This window comes from Phyllostomus hastatus, unplaced genomic scaffold (genome assembly GCF_019186645.2).
Source record: "Phyllostomus hastatus isolate PE091 unplaced genomic scaffold, TTU_PhHast_1.1 phas_contig_1048, whole genome shotgun sequence".
Taxonomy (NCBI): Eukaryota; Metazoa; Chordata; class Mammalia; order Chiroptera; family Phyllostomidae; genus Phyllostomus; species Phyllostomus hastatus.
The window spans coordinates 1,379,013-1,398,603 of NW_025333513.1; positions in this window are offsets into that span (position 1 = coordinate 1,379,013).

Sequence of the window (19,591 nt, forward strand, 5' to 3'; positions counted from 1 at the left end):
CAGGGCCTCAGATGCCGAATGTTTTCTGATGGTGGCCCCCATTTTTCCTGAACTCAGATTGCATTTTCAAAGCAGCTAATAGATGCATTAAAAAATCCATTTCGCTCGGGATTGAATCTGACTGGAGCGAGATCAATGTGCAGAGGCCTCTTGCCTCCCCCGCCCCTTGTCCCCCCTCACACCACCAAGGAGACCTGGGAAGCTGCTTCGCCTGACCGGGCTCTGGCTGGCCTGCTTGGCTCCCCCAACCCCGCTTGCCGGCACCCTTCCATCGCCCCCAGCCTCCCATCCCCGCTGTAGTCCCCATCTGCGGGGTTTAGCTCACCTACCCCCCACCACGAGATCTCTTCCAAGAGCTCATAAACCTTCTGAACCCTTGGCCAGGGCAAATGTGCAAACTGATGTGTTGTTGAGGGGGTGGGGGGCAGACAGCTGATTTATTGACTGAACTGCACCCCCAACTTGATTTAAATCCATTGCCCACTTGCTCAGCCGGCTGTGGCAATGGCTTAGCTCTTGGAATCCAATAGCCCCACAGTTTGAGAGGCCCCACAGTGCACTAGATTCAAATCCGCTCTGCAGCTCCTAGCCCAGAGACCTCGGGCAGATCACTTCCCTTCTGTAAAGTCCCTCTGTGCAAGAGAGGGTGAGGAGGAACCGTGTCAGGGATCGCAGAGGAATGCGTTTTCAACCCTGTGCTGCCTTGGGGAGGCAAGTCCATGGTTACACACACGATGTACAGCAGCCCCCACCCACAACTGGGGGGCACCAGGGACTGTGATGGCGACCCAGGAGGAGCAGGGGCCTTGTCTGTTTTGTGCTGTGTCCCAGTGCCTGGTGGATGCTGGCATCCAGTGGGTCTTCTGTCAATTCTCGTTGAATACTCAGTGATGAAAGGTGGACCCCACTGTCTAGCATGATGGGAATAGAAAATAGGTCGGCAGGGCTACGTCTGAATCCTGTCTCTACCACTTACTGTGTGGTCCTGGGCATGCTGGTTAATATCTCTGTGCCTCAGCTATCTCATCTGTAAAATGGAGATAATATAGCGATGGTGCTGACTTCATAGCGCTGTTGTGGAGGATAAACGATTCGAGTATATAAGGTGCTTAGACAGGGGTGGCACACAGGGAGGGAGTCTTGCAGAAGTGTCAGCTCTTACTCCTCAAACTTTAGCATCCGGTTTATGCAAGGGGAGGGGGTGGCCTGCCCTGGCCCCACCTCTCCCTCCCCTCTGTCTGCTGGGAGCAGTCCCAGCACAGAAGCCACTGGCTTCCCACAGTGTCTCTCACCAGATCTCCTTGGTCGGAAGCCAAGGCGGGCAAAAGTCTCTAGTGTTTTTCCTCCTGGGTTCTCGTCTTTGGGGAAAAGGATCCCTGTGGGGACAAGGAGGCCACCTTGTTACCAGTCCACAGCCACTCTCTGGCCTCTGGCCTCTCTGGCTGGCATCCTTTATGCCCCTGTGCCCCCTCCGTCTGCCCTCAGATGCTGTCTTGCTGCCTCTGAAGCCTCTTGCCTTTGCTCTGGTCTCTGGAGAGACCCTTAGTGGGCAGGTGGGGCTGGGAGGCAGGATGATGGGCCTGGCCTAGGTTTGGGTGAAGCAGAGTCTGGATCCCAAGGGACCTGGGGTGCCCAGGTCAGCACCCCTGGTGGCAGCGGCTCCTCTTTAGAGAGGCCATTGATTTGTGTGGCTTGGCCTGGCCCAGCAAAAGCTCAGTGTCCCTCAGGGAAGAAACTGCCTTCGAAGGCTCAGAAAGGTGCTCAGATCGCTTGTCTCCCCAAGATAGCCAGGGCTCCCCCAGGCTCTCAACTCAGCAGGTGGGCCTTCCTTCTGGTGTCCATCGTGGGGCCAGGAGGGACAAAGGTGTTGGGATGATCACAGGGTCCCAGGTGGGGAGCTGGGAGTGGCTGGCCTGTGTGAAATGGACATTCAAGCAGCCAGTGGTTCCAGTGGATTTGGAGACCTGGCTCTGAGTCCTCAGTCCGCCTGGGCAAGCGGGTTCACTGCAGGTGGAGTAGAGGTGTGGCAGCACCACACGCAGTGACACTGGCCGCCTTGAGGGTTGCTGCAAGGGTCAAGTAAGGCCCTGAAAACCTCACAGACTGGTCTGGTCTTCTCTCCTGGCCTGGGAGGGTAGGACACGGCCTCCCTCTCTTGTGTGTCCCTGGGCCCAGCACACACCAGGTGCGCAACAAGTGCAGGTGAATGGAAGAACCAGAGCCTCCAGGGAGCGGGGCCTGAGCATCTGTGCGAGTCAGAGAAGCCAAGCTGTTTCACCCAGAGGGGAGGGTGGTGGAGAGGGAACTGGGTCAAGAGGATGTTAAAAAAAATCACTTTCATATACATATAAAATAAATGTGTGTCAAAGACGTTAACTTCTTATTTAAAGTGGGAACCAGTAAGACATTGCAACTGGTTCCATGTGTAGGCTGCCAGGAAATGGCCTCAGGTTGAAATATTTGCACCTCTGTGGGACTAGTTCATTTGCATCTGTATACAAAAGAGTCATTTGCTTAACCATCAGTTTTGTGCAATTTCCAGAGTTGTAAAAACAGCTCAAAGACAATGAAATCAGAGACCTGTACAGAATCAGATAACCCAGGGCTGTGCAGTAACAGAAGTGAGAGGTGGGGGAGGAGGTCCCCCAGAGCTGGGCTAATCAACCATACCCTTCACGTCCTTCAGTTGCCAGAGCTTCCTAGCCTCCCTCGGCTTCCGGGCCCTTGTTAGAGGGGAGCTGGAGCCCCTGTTAGCCTTAGCACCCACAGCTTCTCTTTTTATTATTCTAAAAGTTGTAATAAGACAAATAGTAAATTGAATAAATATGAAGTCTATAGTGTCATGAATTTTTACACATGTTTACAGCCGTGGAATCATTATTCAGGTCAAGGTATGGGATATCCCCAGAACTTCAGAGCATTCCTCAGGTGCCTCCTGGTCACCGACTAACCTCCACTATGCTATCACCATAGATTAACTTTACATTTTTGAACTTCAAACAAATGGAGTCGTGCAGCACGTGCTCTCTGCGTCTGGGTTATTCCTCGAGTGCTGTCTGTGAGACCCCCCCCCCCCAAGTTGCGTGCATCGCTAGTGTGGTCCTTTCATCGCTGAGCCGTGAGCCAACGCGAGATCACACCACAGCTGCCGCGTTCTCTCTCCCTTTGCTGTGCTTTTTACATCCTTTCCAGCTTTGCGCTGTTCTGAGGAAAGCGGCTATGAACATTCTTGTCTGTGTCTTCTTGTAAACATATATTTTGATTTTTCTAGAGTAAATGCTTGGGCGTGGAATTGCTGGGTCATGGGTTTGACCGTGCTTCAGGTTTGGGACGTGAGCCCGACAGATCTCCAGAGCGGCGGGGCTGGCTTATACTGCGCCCCCACCTCCCCACCCCCGGGGGGCACGAGAGTCTCCGCCGCGCGCACCTTCGCCAGTGCTCGGTGCTGGGTGGGACCCGGTGCTTCCCAGTCCAGCTGTTTTAGTGGATGTGCTGTGGTATCGCCGTTTGATTTTAATTTGCTGGTGATTTTTATAGTTCATTGAATATTTTGATATCTTCTTTTGTGAAGTGGCTGGTGAAGTTTTCTGTGCATTTTCAGTGTGGCGTTTGACTTTTTCTTTTCGGTGTGTAGGACCGTTTTCTGTGCTCCGGATGCGAGCTCCTGTCTGATGCATGCAGGGGCGGACAGCTTCTGCCGCTCTGGCTCACCCGTTCACTCTCTTAATGGCTGTTCTTGAAGAACAGATGTCTTTCATTTCAGTGACACCCATCGTTGCCTTTGTAGTTAGTGGTTTTTTGAGTTATGTTTAAGAAATCTTTGCCTATCTCAAGATCATGAAATTCTTCTCTTTGTAAAAAAAATTTTTTTTTAAATCCTCACCTGAGGTTATGTTTTTATTGATTTGAGAGGTGGAGATGGGGGTGGGGAGAGGGAGAGAGAGAGAGAGAGGGAGAGAGAGGGAGAGAGAGAGAGAGAGAGGGAGAGAGACTGATGTGAGGGGGAAGCATCGACCGGCCGCCTGCTGCGCGTGTGCGTGCGCTGACTGGGGACTGGACCTGCAGCCTCTGGGTGTAGGGAGCGTCGCTCCAGCCAACCGAGCCGCCCGGCCAGGCCTGACGTTATTCTCTTATATTTTTTTGTCTAGAAGCCTTATTGTTTTGCTTTTCACATTAAGATCTATGATCCACTCAGAATTAATTTTTGTTTATAGTGTGAGGCAGGAGTCAAGCTCCATTTCTTTCTGTATGATCAATTGATCCAGCTGGGCCGGCACCCTTTATGGAAAAGAGGATCCTTTCCCCACTGAACTGTAATGGTGTCTTTGTCATAAATCAATTGACCGTTGTGTGTAGGTCTGGTTTGGATTCTCTCCGTTCTCTTACATTGGTCTGTTTGTTTACCCTGAAACTGACATCGCAGTGTCTGGGCTGCTGTAGCTTTACGGGACCCCTGCTTAGAAAGTTTCAGCACTGGGTAGTTCGAGTCGTTCATCTTCATTCGTCTCCATGATTGTCTGGACTATTTTAGGTCTTTTGTATTTTCCTGTATTTTTAAAATAGACTTGTCAATTTCCACGAAAAGCTGCTGGGACTTTGATCGAGATTGTGTTGAATCTACAGATCCTCTGGGGTAGAATTGATACCCTACCGATTCTGGGTCTTCCAGTCCAGGAAAACCGTGTATCTCTCCACTTATGAATGTCTTCCTTCACTTCTGCTGGCGTTCTGGGGTCTCTCTGAAACCCCCACTGCATTCTGGCACTTGGTGGGAATTAACTTCCTTCCCTGTGACTGCTTGACTGCTGTTGTTTGAAGGGAACCTGTTGTCTGTCTGCAGCTGGCTGCAGCCCTTCAAGGGGTCACCAAGGGGTGAGTCCCCGAGGGAGGGAAGGGTAGGTAGAGAGATCTAAGGAGGGAAGTAGGGCAAATAGGACCCAGCCGTGGTCCTGAGCATGGAGCACTCCTTCTGAGGAAAATCTGCTCTGTAGGGGAGAGCTTGGCAATTCTTTTGCAGAGCAGCCAGCCATTTGACGTGTTTTCCTATCTGTGAAATGGCCGTGTGTTCTCAGTGTGGAATAGCAGTTGTGAGGAGTGAAGAATATACATTGCAAGGCACTGATTAGGTGCTCAGGAAGTTATACTGGTGTTTGTTCTTGTCCTCAGGAGAAGACTGGTGCCACCAATGTGGACATGTAGACCTGGAAAGGACCAGGCTCGTGCCCACTGCCCTGACGGTCATGCTGCTTTTCCTTTTAAGGGCACAATGGCAGTGCGACGGAAAGAGAAAGATGATGCCTGTCCAGAAAGGTTGAATAGACAAGGGAGGCATGACCCAAGTGTCTTGCTGACTTTAAATTCCTCTTGTTACCGGACAGGGACCTGGCCCTGAGCCAGTCTGCCTGGGGCCAGCCGGTAGTGTGTGGGTTCTTGACTTCGTGCGGAAAGATTTCACTACAGGTCCGGGTAACTGTGAGGGTACATCTATTAAAGCTGGGGACAGTGAGACAAGGGAGGCCTTAACATAGAAGAAGCAGGAGAGAGAGCCTGGGATGAGCTGCCACTGCCCATTGCTCCTTGATTGCAAGTCTTGTAGGGTCCCCTAGAGTCTAGGAGACGTGTGCCTGTGAGGGAAGGAGGGGGCAGGGGAAGGCACAGCCATGCTCCCCAGAGGGAGAGCATCCTGGGTCCTTTATCTTGAGGCTTTTATCTCTCTTGCAGGCGGGAATCTAAAGGAGGTCCCGGGGGAGGGTTTCAGAGAATATTCATCAGTTTTCCAGGGGTGCCCTTTCTGGGCTCGTGGTCCCCACTGATCGGCCAGCACAGAGTCTTTCGTCATTGTATCTGGTCCTGGTGTCACCCATCTGGTTTTGCTGTTTTTCTGTGAGTAGAGCTGAAACACTACTGAGGCCTAGATGTCATCTCTAGGGAGGTGACCTTCTGTGCCTGGCTGTAAGTTACTCGGCCACTCTGTTCAGCTGTCCTTCTCAGTCCCCCTATTCCACTTGCTAGGGATGTTCCTGGCTTCTCACTGTGCTGTCTCACTCGCATCATCACTGGACTTCAGTTTCCACAGCACACCTGCAGTTCCTTCACCCACCCAGCTCCCAGGCCCTGGCACCCACCGTCCCCTCACCTTGCCCAGGCCTCTGGCTGCTGAGGGTTGAATTCCGGCAGTGACACCCTGAACCTCAGGTCCCTGCTCAGCCAGTTCTGCCCAGCTCACGGGCCAAGGCTGGGATCAGGGGTCACTGCTGCTGGGGCCCCCAACCTCGGGCTTTGCCGGCCCTTCCCAGGCAGGTCTGCACTTCCGCCTGAAGACCTGTCCTGAGGCTAAAAGGAACTAATTAAACCTTTGGCAACTGTCACTTTGTTTTCTAATCACTGACTTTGTGCTGACCAAAGCAGTTTCTTCCCAGATTACTCTTAAAGGGGGCAAATCCTTTCCTGCTGAACATTTTAAATACAATGACATGGAGGAGAGTGGTTTTATAATACATTTTGCTGAGCACTTTCCTTTTAACGTAAAAAGCCACTTTTATAGCACTTGTCACAGGCTACTGACCTTACAGATATGATCCCCTTTGGCCCTGGCTGTAACCTGTTACTATCACTCCCGTTTTACAGGTTAGAGGCGCCTACAGGGTGACTGACCTGCCCCTGGTGGGCAGCTAGTGGGATGGAGCCAGGACCGCAGCCCAGCAGCCTGGCTCCGCTGCCTCAAGGGCCACCTCTAGTCACAGCTCTGCTTGGGAAGCTCCTTCTCTGGACAGCTGCCTCGGAGTGGCGTCATTTTAGGAGCTCCAGAGGCTTCCCCTCTGGTAACCTACCACTGGGCCTTCAGGGACGAGCTTCCAATCCTCTGCAGAGGCCTCGCTAACCAGCTGGTCCTAGGGGTTGGGAGTGGGGCACCTACTCTAGAGGTCCCCTCCTCCCTCCCACCCCTGGAGACTAAGGAGCTGGACTTGCCCCAGTCTGGCTGCCGGAGCAGGGGTTCCAGGCTGGGGAGCCTTGTTACAGGTAGGTAGACAGCATGGTGCTTGGATTTGAGTAAAAAATCGGGGGACTTGGCATGCAAACAGGGCAGTGCTCCTGAGTCCTGGCATGAAGCAGCTCTGTGGCTGCCTGTTGACTGGGGCGGGCAGCCAGGGCTGGCAGAGGGGGTCTGGGGCTGCCGGCTGGGGGCACTCAAGGGACGGGGCCCCCCGGGCAGCCTGCCTGATTCCCTTCCCTGGAACCTGGTCCAATACTGTTTTTCTCCTAGCTGCTGGAGGGAGTGAGAGAGCGCCAGGGCGAGAGAGGGAGAGTCCTCGGTCTCAGCCCCAGCTTCAGCATGCAGGAAGCACACCAAGTGCTAAGTAGCCTCTTACCTCAGGGCCTTTGCACTTGCTGTCATTTCTGCCTGGACTACTCTTTCTCCAGACTTCCATATGGTTCATGCCTGCACTTCCCGTGAGTTTCTGCTCCCATGTCATCTCACAGAGGGACTTTGACTGCCCCATCTAAAACAGCACATGTTCTACATGCCTCTCTCCTCTGGCTTTGCCTTTTCTCCTAAGTGCTATGAAAACATATATATCTGTTGCTTTAAAAATAAAATATATTGCCTCCCTGTTCTCCACTGGATTATAAGCTCCACATGGGCAAGGAGGTTCAATCCTTATTCATTACTGTATTTTCAGTGCCTAGAACATGCCTGACATAGTATGTGCTGCGTAAATACTTACTGAGTGGTTGATGATTGCTTGCTGTGAGGCTGCCCTGCCACCCTGTGTCTCTGTGCCCTTATCTCTTCTGTATAAGGAAGTGATGGGGGCTGTTCTCTGACCTGGGAGTGTCTGTAGCTGCCAGGATAGGCTGAGTTATGCTGCAGTAACAAACAAGCCCGGAACTATACTGAGAAGAGAGGGGTAGTGACATGTCAGTCTTTCTAGGTCAGTCTTTTCTGTAGGATGTCAGTCCTGGGGTTTGCCCTGTCCCCTCTGCAATCTGGCAGCCAGAAACTGAGCTCCAACCACTTGTCCTGTGCAAATCTTCACACCCTGGCTTCCAATACAGGTGTCCTTTTTTAAAGGAAGCATAGAAACAGGCCATTTTACTAGCAGGGTGCAAACCCTTGTTGATGGCTGAATAGGTATTGACTTAAGGCCTAATAGGAAAACGGCCGCCCAGCTATAGGAAGACCCCTCCCCACTGACACACACACGGGGGACCCACAGCTGACCTAAACCAAGGGTTGCAACACATGGAGGGGTGTGGCGTTGAGCAAAGCCTGTGCAGAATGGAAGTACAGAGAGGGGCTCCTCACACCCCTGGACAGGGCTTCAGATAGGGCTTCCTGGAGGAAGCAGCGCCTGGCTGAATCTCAAAGGATGGAGCGGTGAGCTTGGTGAGAGCGGGGGAAGCTGTAGCAGGAGGAGGAGGAGGAGGGGAGGGAGGAACAGGCAGAGGGACTGGGGCTTTGGAACAGTAGCCCGGCTTGTCTGCGGCGTTTGCAACCCGCTGGGGAAAATCAATACCTGGTTGGGTCTCCAGGCACAGCGCCCGAGTGCTGCATTCGGAAACCGTGAGCAAAGCTAGCCTCTCAAGCCTGGCTGCAGGTGGAAGGGCGGGAGGCTGCACAGTCCCCACAGAGGGGAATTTGGCAATGCATTTCAAAATTAAAAATGTCTCTCCCCCTTGGCCTCAGCATCCCACACCTCCCCGAGGGTCCGGGCCCCTGGGTGGCTCTATCCTCTGTAGCCTCTGATGCAGGGGACACCCTCCCCATAAAGTGTCCTTGCTTGCTTGAGCTGTGGTCATTCCTTTGCATGGGATCAAGGCCCTGACCTCCCTCGTCTGTGGCCTCCCTGGCTCTGCTTCTTCCTCTCCAGCCTGCAGGCCCCCCCACGCCAGTCTGACTGTGCCTGTCCCTCCTGCTTGCAGCCTTCACTTGTGCCAGCCACTCCGCTGACAAGACCCTGCTCACCTTTCAAGACTTCACAGAGATGTCACCTCCCCAAGGACCCTTCCCTGAGCCCTAGTCTGAGCACTTCCTCTGGGAAGTGGGACAGGAGGACCACCTGCTAAGAGTCTGAAGAAAGGTCTGGAGTAGGACAAAGACACGAAGAGGGGCTAAGAAGACCACCTCCCAGCCTCTGAAAAATGAATGCACCTGTGTCATCTGACCTGTCAAGTTACAGAACCTGCATCACCTTTATCTTGAACTAGGGGTGAAGGCTGCAGGGTTAACAGTTCCTGAGAAGGAGTTAGCAGTTTCATAAGACCCTGAGATTCTAGGGAAAGAGGGGACAGTGGCAGCTTATGACAGGTGGGATCTGGGGAGGGAGGGGAGTAGGTTTGACGAGACTCACTGAGCAGGTGGGGTGTGGGTCGGGGCGGATGGGCAGCCAGGAGGCCACAGGGATGCTGAGGTGACGGAGGAAGATCTTCAGTATGACTGCTGCCTTTGGCTGCCTGGGCCAGCTCGGGGGACAGTGGCTCCCAGGAGGGTTTTGATCCAGGGGTTTCTCTGGATCGCAGAGCAGACAGCACACAGCGTGGGCTGCCGTTTGGACGAGCACAGATTGCCGTGTGTCGGGTGTGTGTGCGCAGGTGCAGGCTGCTGCCGGCGGGGAACGCCACAGACTGGCGACAGAACTGGGTGGCTAGACAAGGGCGTGGGCACAACAGAGGCTTCTTTTACAAACACTTTAGAATGACAACTTTGAAGCACGCAGAAAGGTTGAAAGACTTGACAGACAACACTCATCTACCCACCACCTAAATTTCACAATGAACGTTTCGCTAGGTTTACTTCATCCCACAGGTCTCCGTCTGCCCATCCATCTTATTTTTTGGATGTGTTTCAAAGCCAGGTACAGACATTACTATACTCATTCCTACATACTTCAGCGTGTTCATCAGCTACAGTTCAATATTTGTTTAGAGTTTTTTTTTTTTTGCTTAGAGACCTCTAGAAATAATATTTACATAAAGTGAAATCTGCAAATCTTCAGTGGATCATTCCTTAAGCTCTGAAAAGTATATACACCTGTATCGTCTAACCTGTTACGGTATAGAACCTGCCCTGGCCGGGCAGCTCGGCTGGTTGGAGTTGTTCCATACACCAGAACACTGCAGTGTCGGTCCCCAGTCAGGACACTTGCCTAAGCTGAGGGTTCGTCCCCTGGTCCGGGGCGTACCATCCCGGCTGGGTGCATGTAGTGCATAAGGGAGGCAACCAATCGATGCTTCTTTCTCGCATTGATATTTTTCTCTGTTTTCCTCTCTCTCTAAAAGCAATGGGAAAAAATGTTCTTGGGTGAGGATTTAAAAAAAAATCAGTAAAAACACATTCTCAGGCTCTGGCTGGTGTGGCTCAGTGGATTGAGTGATGGCCTGTGAACCAAAGGGTTGCTGGTTCAATTCCCAGTCAGGGCACATGCCTGGGTTGCAGGCTAGGTCCCCAGTGCGGGGCTCGTGGAAGGCAACCACACATTGATGCTCCTCTCTCTCTCTTTCTCTCTCCCCTTCCCCTTTCTCTAAAAATAAATAACTAAAATCTTTTTTAAAAATTATAAAAACAAACAAACACATTCTCAGTTGTGGATTTAAAAAAATAAAGTAAAAGAAATGATACAAAACCTGACATTACCCCCAAAAGTTCCCTCATGCCCCTTCCCGGAGAATCCCCTCAGAGACTCCACCGTACACCTCTTGTGTGACGATGCCACCTACATCAGTTCTCGCCAGGAGCACAGGGCTGTCCAGGGAAGACTACATTTCCCAGTCTTCCTTGCAGCTTCCTCTCGTGATTAGGTTAAGTCCATGGCCTGAAAGCAGAAGCATCTCAGGCAGCCTGTAAAAACTGTGCTTAAAAGACAGCTGGTGTTTTTGCCTCTTTCTTCACCTTCCCCACCTCCTTCCTGTTGCTTGGGACACAGCCACCCTGGCAGCAGTGCTGGGCTCTGGAGAAGGGAATGCCCGGGTGGTGGGCCAGTGAGACGGAAGCAGCCTAAGTCCCCAAACTCTTGGTGGGGCAGAACACTCCAATCACTTACTCCAGACCCCCATGCAAGAGAGAAACAAATGTTTCCCGTTTCATTCACTGTCTGGTGATAGTCTCTGTTACAGCAAACGGTCTTAGTGACAGACTTCAGTGCCTTGTAAATGTGGTACAGTGTGCATGATTCCTACCTAAAGAGTAAATTACAGCAGAGATCGGGCACAGAACAAACAGAAAGAGACTGCACCGCGGAGACGCTGCCTGTCCTCCCAACCCAGCAGAGGGGGAAGCTGTTGGTTGTGACGGGTCGGTGTCACACGGCAGAGGCCCCATTAACAGAGGCTGGAATGAGACAGAAATGCATTTCTCTGCAGGTGAAAACCCGAGCCAGCCAAAACAACAGGTATGTCGCCCAGCTCCCACCCTCCCATCTTTCCACACCGGTGCAACGGCCGGTTCCTGAACACAAAGTGTGGACGTTGGGCCTCATGCTTGACGTGGCCACAGGGTATTGGTGTCTGCCAGGAGATGTCGGGGCCCCTCTGGTCCACACCCTGGTAAACCTCTGACACCTGCTCGTACCCTGGGCAGTGGCTTCTCCTGCCTGAGGCAGAACCTTCAGAATGTGGGGGCTCCTAGCACCAGACATCTCAGGGCTGGACCAGCTCCCTAGCCTGTGCTTGTGGGCTGGCTCTGAGCTGCCACCTCTGCCCCCAGATGACCCCTTAGGCCCCTAGGGCCCTTCTCCTAGGCCAGGGGCTTCCTTGGGGTTCGGCCCCTGTGTGAGCTTGCTTTGGTGGAGGATCCCCTGGTCCTGGCTGGCTCCGGGGCACTTAAGTCCCTCACTTTGCAGCCTCTAGGCCTGCCCTTTTCAGGCCTCCAGAACCTCCTCTGGCTAGCTCTGCAGTAACCTGCCCCCTCAGGGAAGCTTGTCCCACCCTGACGCCCTGATGGCACTGGGGGTGGGTGGGGGTGGGGTGGGCAGTGGGGGACAGTGGAGGCTGAGGCAGTGAAATGCAGATGAGCCTGTCCACCCCAGGGTGCAGCCTTCCGTGGTGGGAGAGTGGAGGTTTGGAGAGCAAAGTCTAGATTGTTTACCTGCTGGAGCTCTCCAGGTGATTATTGACTTTTCTGTGATTCTGAGAGGGGGAGAAAATGAGCATAGACCCTGCAGGGGCCTCCACAGGGAAGAGGTGCTGTATGTCAAGCACCTCTGTCGGCTCAGACATGCTGCCACGCACCATGGGCCTGGGGCGCCTCGGGGAGGGAGGGCCCAGCACTGGCCCGAGGAGGGAGCGGTGGTCAGTGAGGCCTGATCACCACCCACCACCCACTGTCCAGGTGAGGAGACTCTGGTGCAGAGAGCGGAGGTCACCCCCTGAGGTCACACAGCCCAGCCAGAGCCGGACCTGTGCCAGGGCCCGGGGCCCTGGATCAGATCGGGAGGAGGGCGTGGCGGGGGAGTGAGCTGGGTGAGGGGCACTGCCGCTAGGGGTTCTGGCAGCACTGGGGTCCAGGTCACTGCAGACCTGGTTTTGAGCCCCAGGCAGGCCCTTAATGTCTCAGGGTCTCTGCTCCTCGGACTGCAGTGTGGGGCCGAGGAAAGCTGCTGGCCTTCTCGAGGGGCACCCAGGGGCTCACACGCATCAGTGGAGCATTGTCGAGTTTCCCGGCCTCGTTTCTGGAGGTAGGCATGGCTCTCTCTTAGTGGTGCGGAAGGGTAAAGGGAGGCACCGTCTGTGCCTCTGTTTCCTCACTGGGGAAACGGGTCTGATAATAAAGGCAGCCTCCTCGGGGTTGTTGTGAAGGTAACAAATTGGTCCTGAAAGTTCCCGGTGAGTTCCCAGCGGTGCTGCCTGTCACTCAGCACGTGCTGGTTGGGCGCAGACTCCTTGCCAGGAACGCAGGGACGAGATCTTACAGCCCCTGCCTTAGGGGCTCGTCCTCACGCCATGGCCCCAAGACCCTCTCAGAGAACCACAAGGTCAAAACTATTCTCATAGTAACACTGAGACGTTGTTTGCTGTGTTCACCGTGTTGACATTGGCGACTGATGGTGCACAAGCTCCAGCGGGTGGTCTCCCTCCCCGCACGGCTGGCAGGCGGACAAGGCAGGAAGGAAAAAGCCAGCTGCACTAAGAAGGTCCTTGATGGGCCAGTGAAAATCATTAGCTTTATTAAAGCTCTACCTTGAGTACACATCTTCTTAATGTTCGGGTGATGAAACGGGAAGCACGGGTAAATCTCGTCTGCTGCCCCCGCGTCGTGGTGACCGTCTCAAGAGAACAGCGCTTCCGTGACTGCCAGCGCGGGGAGCGGAAGGGCCATTTCTTCACGTAGCACCATTTTTTAAAAAGATTTTATTTATTTATTTTCAGAGAGGGAAGGGAGGGAGAAAGAGAGAGAGAGAGAAACATCAGTGTGTGGTTGCTGGAGGTCATGGCCTGCAACCCAGGAATGTGCCCTGACTGGGAATCGAACCTGCGACACTTTGGTTCACAGCCCGCGCTCAATCCACTGAGCTACACCAGCCAGGGCCTTGCAGCACCATTTTTACTTGAAAAACAACAACAACAACAACAACTGTAAACAAACTGTAGTGATTCAGTCTTGGGTATTTGGCATATATTTTCTTGAAAATGAATGAAGTGAGCATGTTGCTGCAAGGAAAACAGCTGTCAGTATTTGTTGCTAACAATAAAATTTGAGCTTCAAAATTTCAAGGCAAAAATTTGAATTTTGGACAACTTTTATTGGCATCTATGAGTTTGACAGCTTCCTAACACTTTAAGGCTTTTATTTCCAAATGGCCAACGCTCAACGTTACAAAGTCATACGAGGCGAAAAATCCATTTAAGGTGCAGGGCAGACCCATGGATCGTAAAGTAACAACACACAGTGTCTTTGATGAGGTTTCAGATTCCAGACTTCAGCTAACCCTCGAGAATCTCCCACATGCCCAGCGTCAGTGCCTTATCAGAGAACAGCCATAATGTAGGAGCGGCTCACCAGAGTTCTCCCTGCTTCCCAGCTGCGCAGCTCAGGAAAGCCGGCTCTCCTCCTTCCGTCTGCCTCAGTCGAGGGAACACGCCCAGGCCCACTGTGGGGGCGGCACAGGAGTCCAGCTGTCCTCCAGGAAGCCAGGCAGTTAAGGGGTTTGCAGAAATGTGGAACTGTCCCACTCTTTTCTCTTTTGTTTGTGAAAATTATTATCTTTCACAGAAATTTATTACTTATATTAACATTCATGGAATTTTTATTTTTATTAAAGCAGTTTTTTGTCCTCACCTGAGGGTATGTTTTCCCTATTGCTTTCAGAGAGAGAGGAAGAGGGGAAGGAAGGCAGAGAGAGAAACTCGGCCGCCTCCCGCATGTGCCCTGACCGGGGTTGAGTCTGCAGCCTGGGTGTGCGCCCTGACGGGAGACGAACCCACAGTCCTTTGGTCACAGGGTGACGCGCCAAGCAACTGAGCCACTCCGGCCAGGGCCGCTCTGAGCTTAATTTTTATATTAAATGAGTTAATAAAGGAACACTTAGAAATTTCTCAGTTTTAATCTCTAATATGGTAAACTATTGATGAACCCATACAAACAAAAGCCCTTTGGGATCCTAAATAATTTTTAAGAGTGTAAAGGGGTCCCGAGACCAAAAAGTTTGAAAACTAATGCTCTGGTGTGTGTGCAGTGGGAACAAGCAGACAGCTATGCACAAGGAATGAGTGTCAATGTGGGTCTGTACAGCATGGGAGGAAGGAAGGGTGACAGACATGAGATGGAAAGGCAAGCCAGGAAGGCTCCCCAGAGGAGGTGTCCTTAACACTCAGCTAAATCTGGCTGACAGAAGATCGTGTAAGTTATTGAAACAGAAGGGTGGTATGAGGAATCTACAAAACAGCAGGGAGATCCCCAGAAACCCATGTGAGAGATTCACAGAGACTAAAACAGCTGAACAACAACTTAAGCTGTTTCCCCCAGACCGAAATACTTTGGCCTTCGCCTATTCCTCCCCCACCCCCAACTCTAGTGGGCTGATGTCCACACGTATCCCATGTGGCCAGATTCGGCACCCCCAGCATGGTGCCCTCTCTCTGACCATGGCAGAGAGGCTCAGAGGACACCCTTGTCAGAACTGGGCCCTTCATTAAGACTATGCTCTGTCACCTCCCTGCCCCCCAGATCTGCATGCCAGGGTCAGCACAGGCTGGCCCCCCTCTTCTCAAGGACATGCTTCTGGTTTGTGATACGTGAAATGAAAGTGTGTGAATGAAGTGACTTTCAGACCACATCTAAGCAAGGAGGCTGGTTGCCAGGAGAACCAACCATGTGATTGGAGGGTTGGAACTTTCAGTCAGAGGAGGGAGGAGGGGCTGCAGGTGGTGACTCAGTTGCCAAGGGTTGATGGTTTAATCATTCACACCTATGTAATGCAGCTTCCATGAAGACCCGCTGGGCCTCTGGGCCTGCTGTCAGGACCTTCCCACTCAAGTCCTAGCTCAGATATTTTGGTTGCAAAGAACAGAGACATACTCATCTTGCCTTAACCAAAGGGTTGTTGAAGGATACATGTGGACTTGGGCTGGGGCCTGTGAGGTGGCGGGGGCCAGGGGCTGGTCCTGATGAGTGTCTCCTGTCCTGGGTGGGTTTCACCACCTGTGCACAGTCTGCTCTCCTGTGTCAATGGCCAGCTTCCCACTCACCCATCACCCACGGAACACACTGTCTCATGTCTTTGATTCCACATGGCGTATCACAGCCTTTCCAGCATGTCCCCTGTGCCTCCAACAGTAACTGCCCATCCCTGCACTTTGGTCCAGCTCCTGAGCGATGCCAGGCTGAGCCATAGGTCAAGGCGGCCTGTGTCACTAGCAGCTGGACAGCCCTTCGTCAGGTGCCTGCCCTGGGCCACTCAGCCAAGGCCGTGAGAAGCTGTGGTCCTCACCAGGCTGGCCCTCCAAGGGGGGTGGGACAGAGCCTGGGGACAGGGGACAGTGACCCTCAGCAACCCTGTGCCCACCTCCCATGTCCTGTGCTGGGTCAAGCCCCATCTCAAATACAACCCCTCCGAAGAGGGAATGTTCGCACACTTCCAGGCTGCCTGGTACGGGGGCTCGGGGCAAGAAGACCTGTGTGGGAAGGTGGAGGAGAGGTGGGCCAACACTTGCTTGGGCAGCAACGGACGCCTCCCCACTGTCGGTCAAGTCAGCGGTGGGTGGTGATGAGGCGTGCGGCAGGGCGGACTGAGCAAGGTGCCTCCTCTTTGGACAGGGCACTGGCCCCGCGTGCCCCTTCACTCATCCTTACTCCCTGCCACCCTGGGAGCTTCTGAGTTTGTGAGGCTCAGGAAAAGGGAGGCCCAGAGACCTCAGCCGAGGTCCTGTGGCTGTGCTGGGCCCAGGACCGCTCACTCCTGGTAGAGTGCTCCCAGCCACTGGCCCTGCTTTTGCTCCCACCCTGATATCGGCACGGGGTCTGTAGTGAGGGAGGGGCCGCAGGAAACCCCCTAAGCAGTGTGGGAGAGCCCGAGTGCCCTGGGTAAAGGGTAAACAAGCCAGCATGGCAGTGTCACGTTGCCCTGGCAACAGAGCTAGGCCGTGCGTGTCGACAGATTTCCTACTCTGGGCAGAGACAGTGCAGGAGGAGACCTCGCACAGAGCCTGCACAAGGATGGTGAGGGTGACTGGCGGAGGGGAAGCCCTTCTGCCCCATTCAGAACCTGGTGGCAGGAGGTGCTGACCTGCCAGTCCAGCCAGAAAAAGGCGGGATTGGATGGGGAAGCTGGATGCTTCTGGAGCACACAGAATTTTGGGTCTGGAGAGTTAAAACAGAGGGAGGGCAGAGATTTGGCCCTTCTCCTTCTCCTTGCTCACCCAGTTAGGGGGTGGCTTGTGCCAAGGCTGAGCTCTGTGCTCTAGGCCACACACCAGGGACATATGCCCCAGTGGTGGCCTGCAGGGATGCCTCGGTGAATTCTGCGCTGCGTGGATGGTCCTGGATTGTGCTCTTCTCTTCCTCTGGGGTCTGTGCACAGACATGGGGGTCGGAGTGCTTGTGGGATCTGGTGGGCTCCAGGTCCTGCTGCCAGAGTCCCAGCTGCAGCATTTGACAGCAGCCCCAGACCCCCAGCATGGGAAGCAGTTGCAGTGTGGTGATGGCGGCTCCAGCCCCACACAGGCGGACTCCAGGGAGAGAGACTGAAGCCCGAGAGCTGCCTGCTCCTCAGCTTCAGGCTACAGATAAAAATGGGGAGGGATCTCTGGATACTCTTCATGGTTCTGGGGCAGCTAGGTTTTTTCTGTGCAAAATTGGCCTGGAGTTGGGGTGTCTTCCCTTCCCTTCCCTCAAATTGTACAACATCTTAATGAAGACGCTTTTCCTTCTCCACCAACCTTTGTCTTATGCCTGTGTTTGACAGCGGCAGCTGAACCCTACTTTTGTTCAGTAACAGTTTGTCGACCAAGATGGGACTCTGGACTTCAGTCAGGTCCCAGCCGCCTGGGGCAGGCTGACCCCGGGAGGCCACTGTGGGGATTTCCCAGGCTCATGGAATTTCCCTGCACCTCTCTGCTCAAGGTGCTGGTTGCTGGAAATGCCGGGATGGTGGAAGGAAACGCGTCTGGGGTGGACAGGAACCCCAAGACTGGGTGAGCTGAACTGACATACACATTGGTGCGTGGGCACTCTGCCGTTTGGGTCGGGTTAGAACCACTTGCGGTACTGCTTGGTGGGCCATGCCTGCCATTCTGGCTGTAGGCTACGTGGGTGCTGTGCCAGACTGTGCTTTGTGGGCACTGCACCATTTGGGCTTCAGGCAACTTGCAGGCCACGCCCACCATCCCAGCTGTGTGCTGTGTGGTGCCATTCTGGTTTATGCAACTTGGGCTTTGCACCATTCAGGGTGTTGTGTTGCTTGGGTTCCTGTGCACCTGGGACTTTACGGGGACAGCTCTGGTTTGGGGGGCCACAGAGTGGGGTCTGAGGAAGACCATCTGATCTCACAACTGGGATCAATGGGGACTGTTTGAGCTCTGGAGGCTGTGAACTGGCATCTGATGGTATCTGCTCTGGGAGCCATGAATGGGGGTTTGGGTGAGGACTGTCCAAGTTTTGGGGGGGCACTGAGGAAGCTGGTCTGAGAAGGAGACAGATTCTAAGAAGGGGTGAGGATCACCTGTGTTTTGGGGGACCATGTTAGGGGCCACAATTTGCAACACTGGTTGGCAAGGACCCTAAAACCTACTTGTGAGATAGGGCTGTGGGTTCAACTTTTGCTCATGTATTCTCAGTTTGCCTACGTTCTTTTGGTCACAGCCTCAGGCCTGTATGTCCAGGCCAACAGGAGCTGTTCTGTTTCAGCTACAGGAGTGAGCCCACTGGGCTGAATTTTAGTGGACTGGGCTATGTACAACCACTGTCCAAAGTCTAAGAGGGAACTGGTATTCTGTTGTGACACTGCTTGGCCTATGTATATTTTGGACTATGGGAAAAAATGTCCCGTAAGTGGTTCTCTAAGTTGGTTTGCCATCATGAAGTTGGAGTTGTATGGCCAATGGAGAAGTGGGATGAGATCCCGTGTCTGGGCTTTCAATTCATTGCACAATAGGAGTTTTGCTAGGCTTGGATTTCAAGAAGTTACAAAATGTGTTAGCAAATCTAAGGACTTTTAGCTACCTGATACAGAGTTAGAGTAAGGTCCTTTCTATCGTTAAAAAGGACAAGGATTGAAAGTGAATTAGGCTAAAATGGTTATTTTTGAATGGGTAAGAAGTTTGTGAAAATTATAACTTTGAACAGAAAGAAACTTCAGCTCATGGCCACAATTACTCTTTGCTTTGCTTTCTTTATTGGGGACCTGGTATAACCTTTGCTATTTTGTATGCACTGGGAGTTCTCTGTCTTTGACATTTGGGGCTTTGGGCCATTTGGACCTTGTCAAGGTCATTTGGTGCCAATTTGTGTACTGGCTGGTGTGAGAGAATGTCTCTGTCATTTTGGTTTTGTGCCATTTGAAATTAGTAAAGGTCATTTGGGATACTGGTTGGCATGCCAGTTAGCGTGAGAGTCTAAGGCTAGTTGGAGTCCTCACCCCACTTTTTATTTATTCCTCCTCCTCCTTCTTCTTTCTTCTTTCCTCTTCTCCTTCTTCTTCTTCTCCTTCTTCTTCCTCTTCCCCTCCTCCTCCTCCTCCTTCTTCTTCTTCTCCTCCTCCCTTCTTAAATTATATTTTAGTGATTACACTATTACAGTTCTCCCATTTTTCACGCCTTTATCTCCCTCTGCCCAGTATCGTCATTCCCTATAACAATCTCCCCCTTAGTTCATGTCCATGGGTTGTGCATATAAGTTCTTTGGCTTCTCCATTTCCTATACTATTCTTAACCTCCCTCTGTGTATTTTGTACCTACCAGTTATGCTTCTTATTTCCTTACCTTTTCACCCATTCTCCTCCCTCACCCTCCCTGCGATCTCCATTTCTGGGATTCTGTTCCTGTTGTAGTTGTTTGCTTAGTTTGTTTTTGTTTTTTAGGTTCAGTTGTTGACAGTTGTGAATTTGTTGTAATTTTACTGTTCATAGTTTTGATCTTCTTTTTCTTAAGTCCTTTTAAC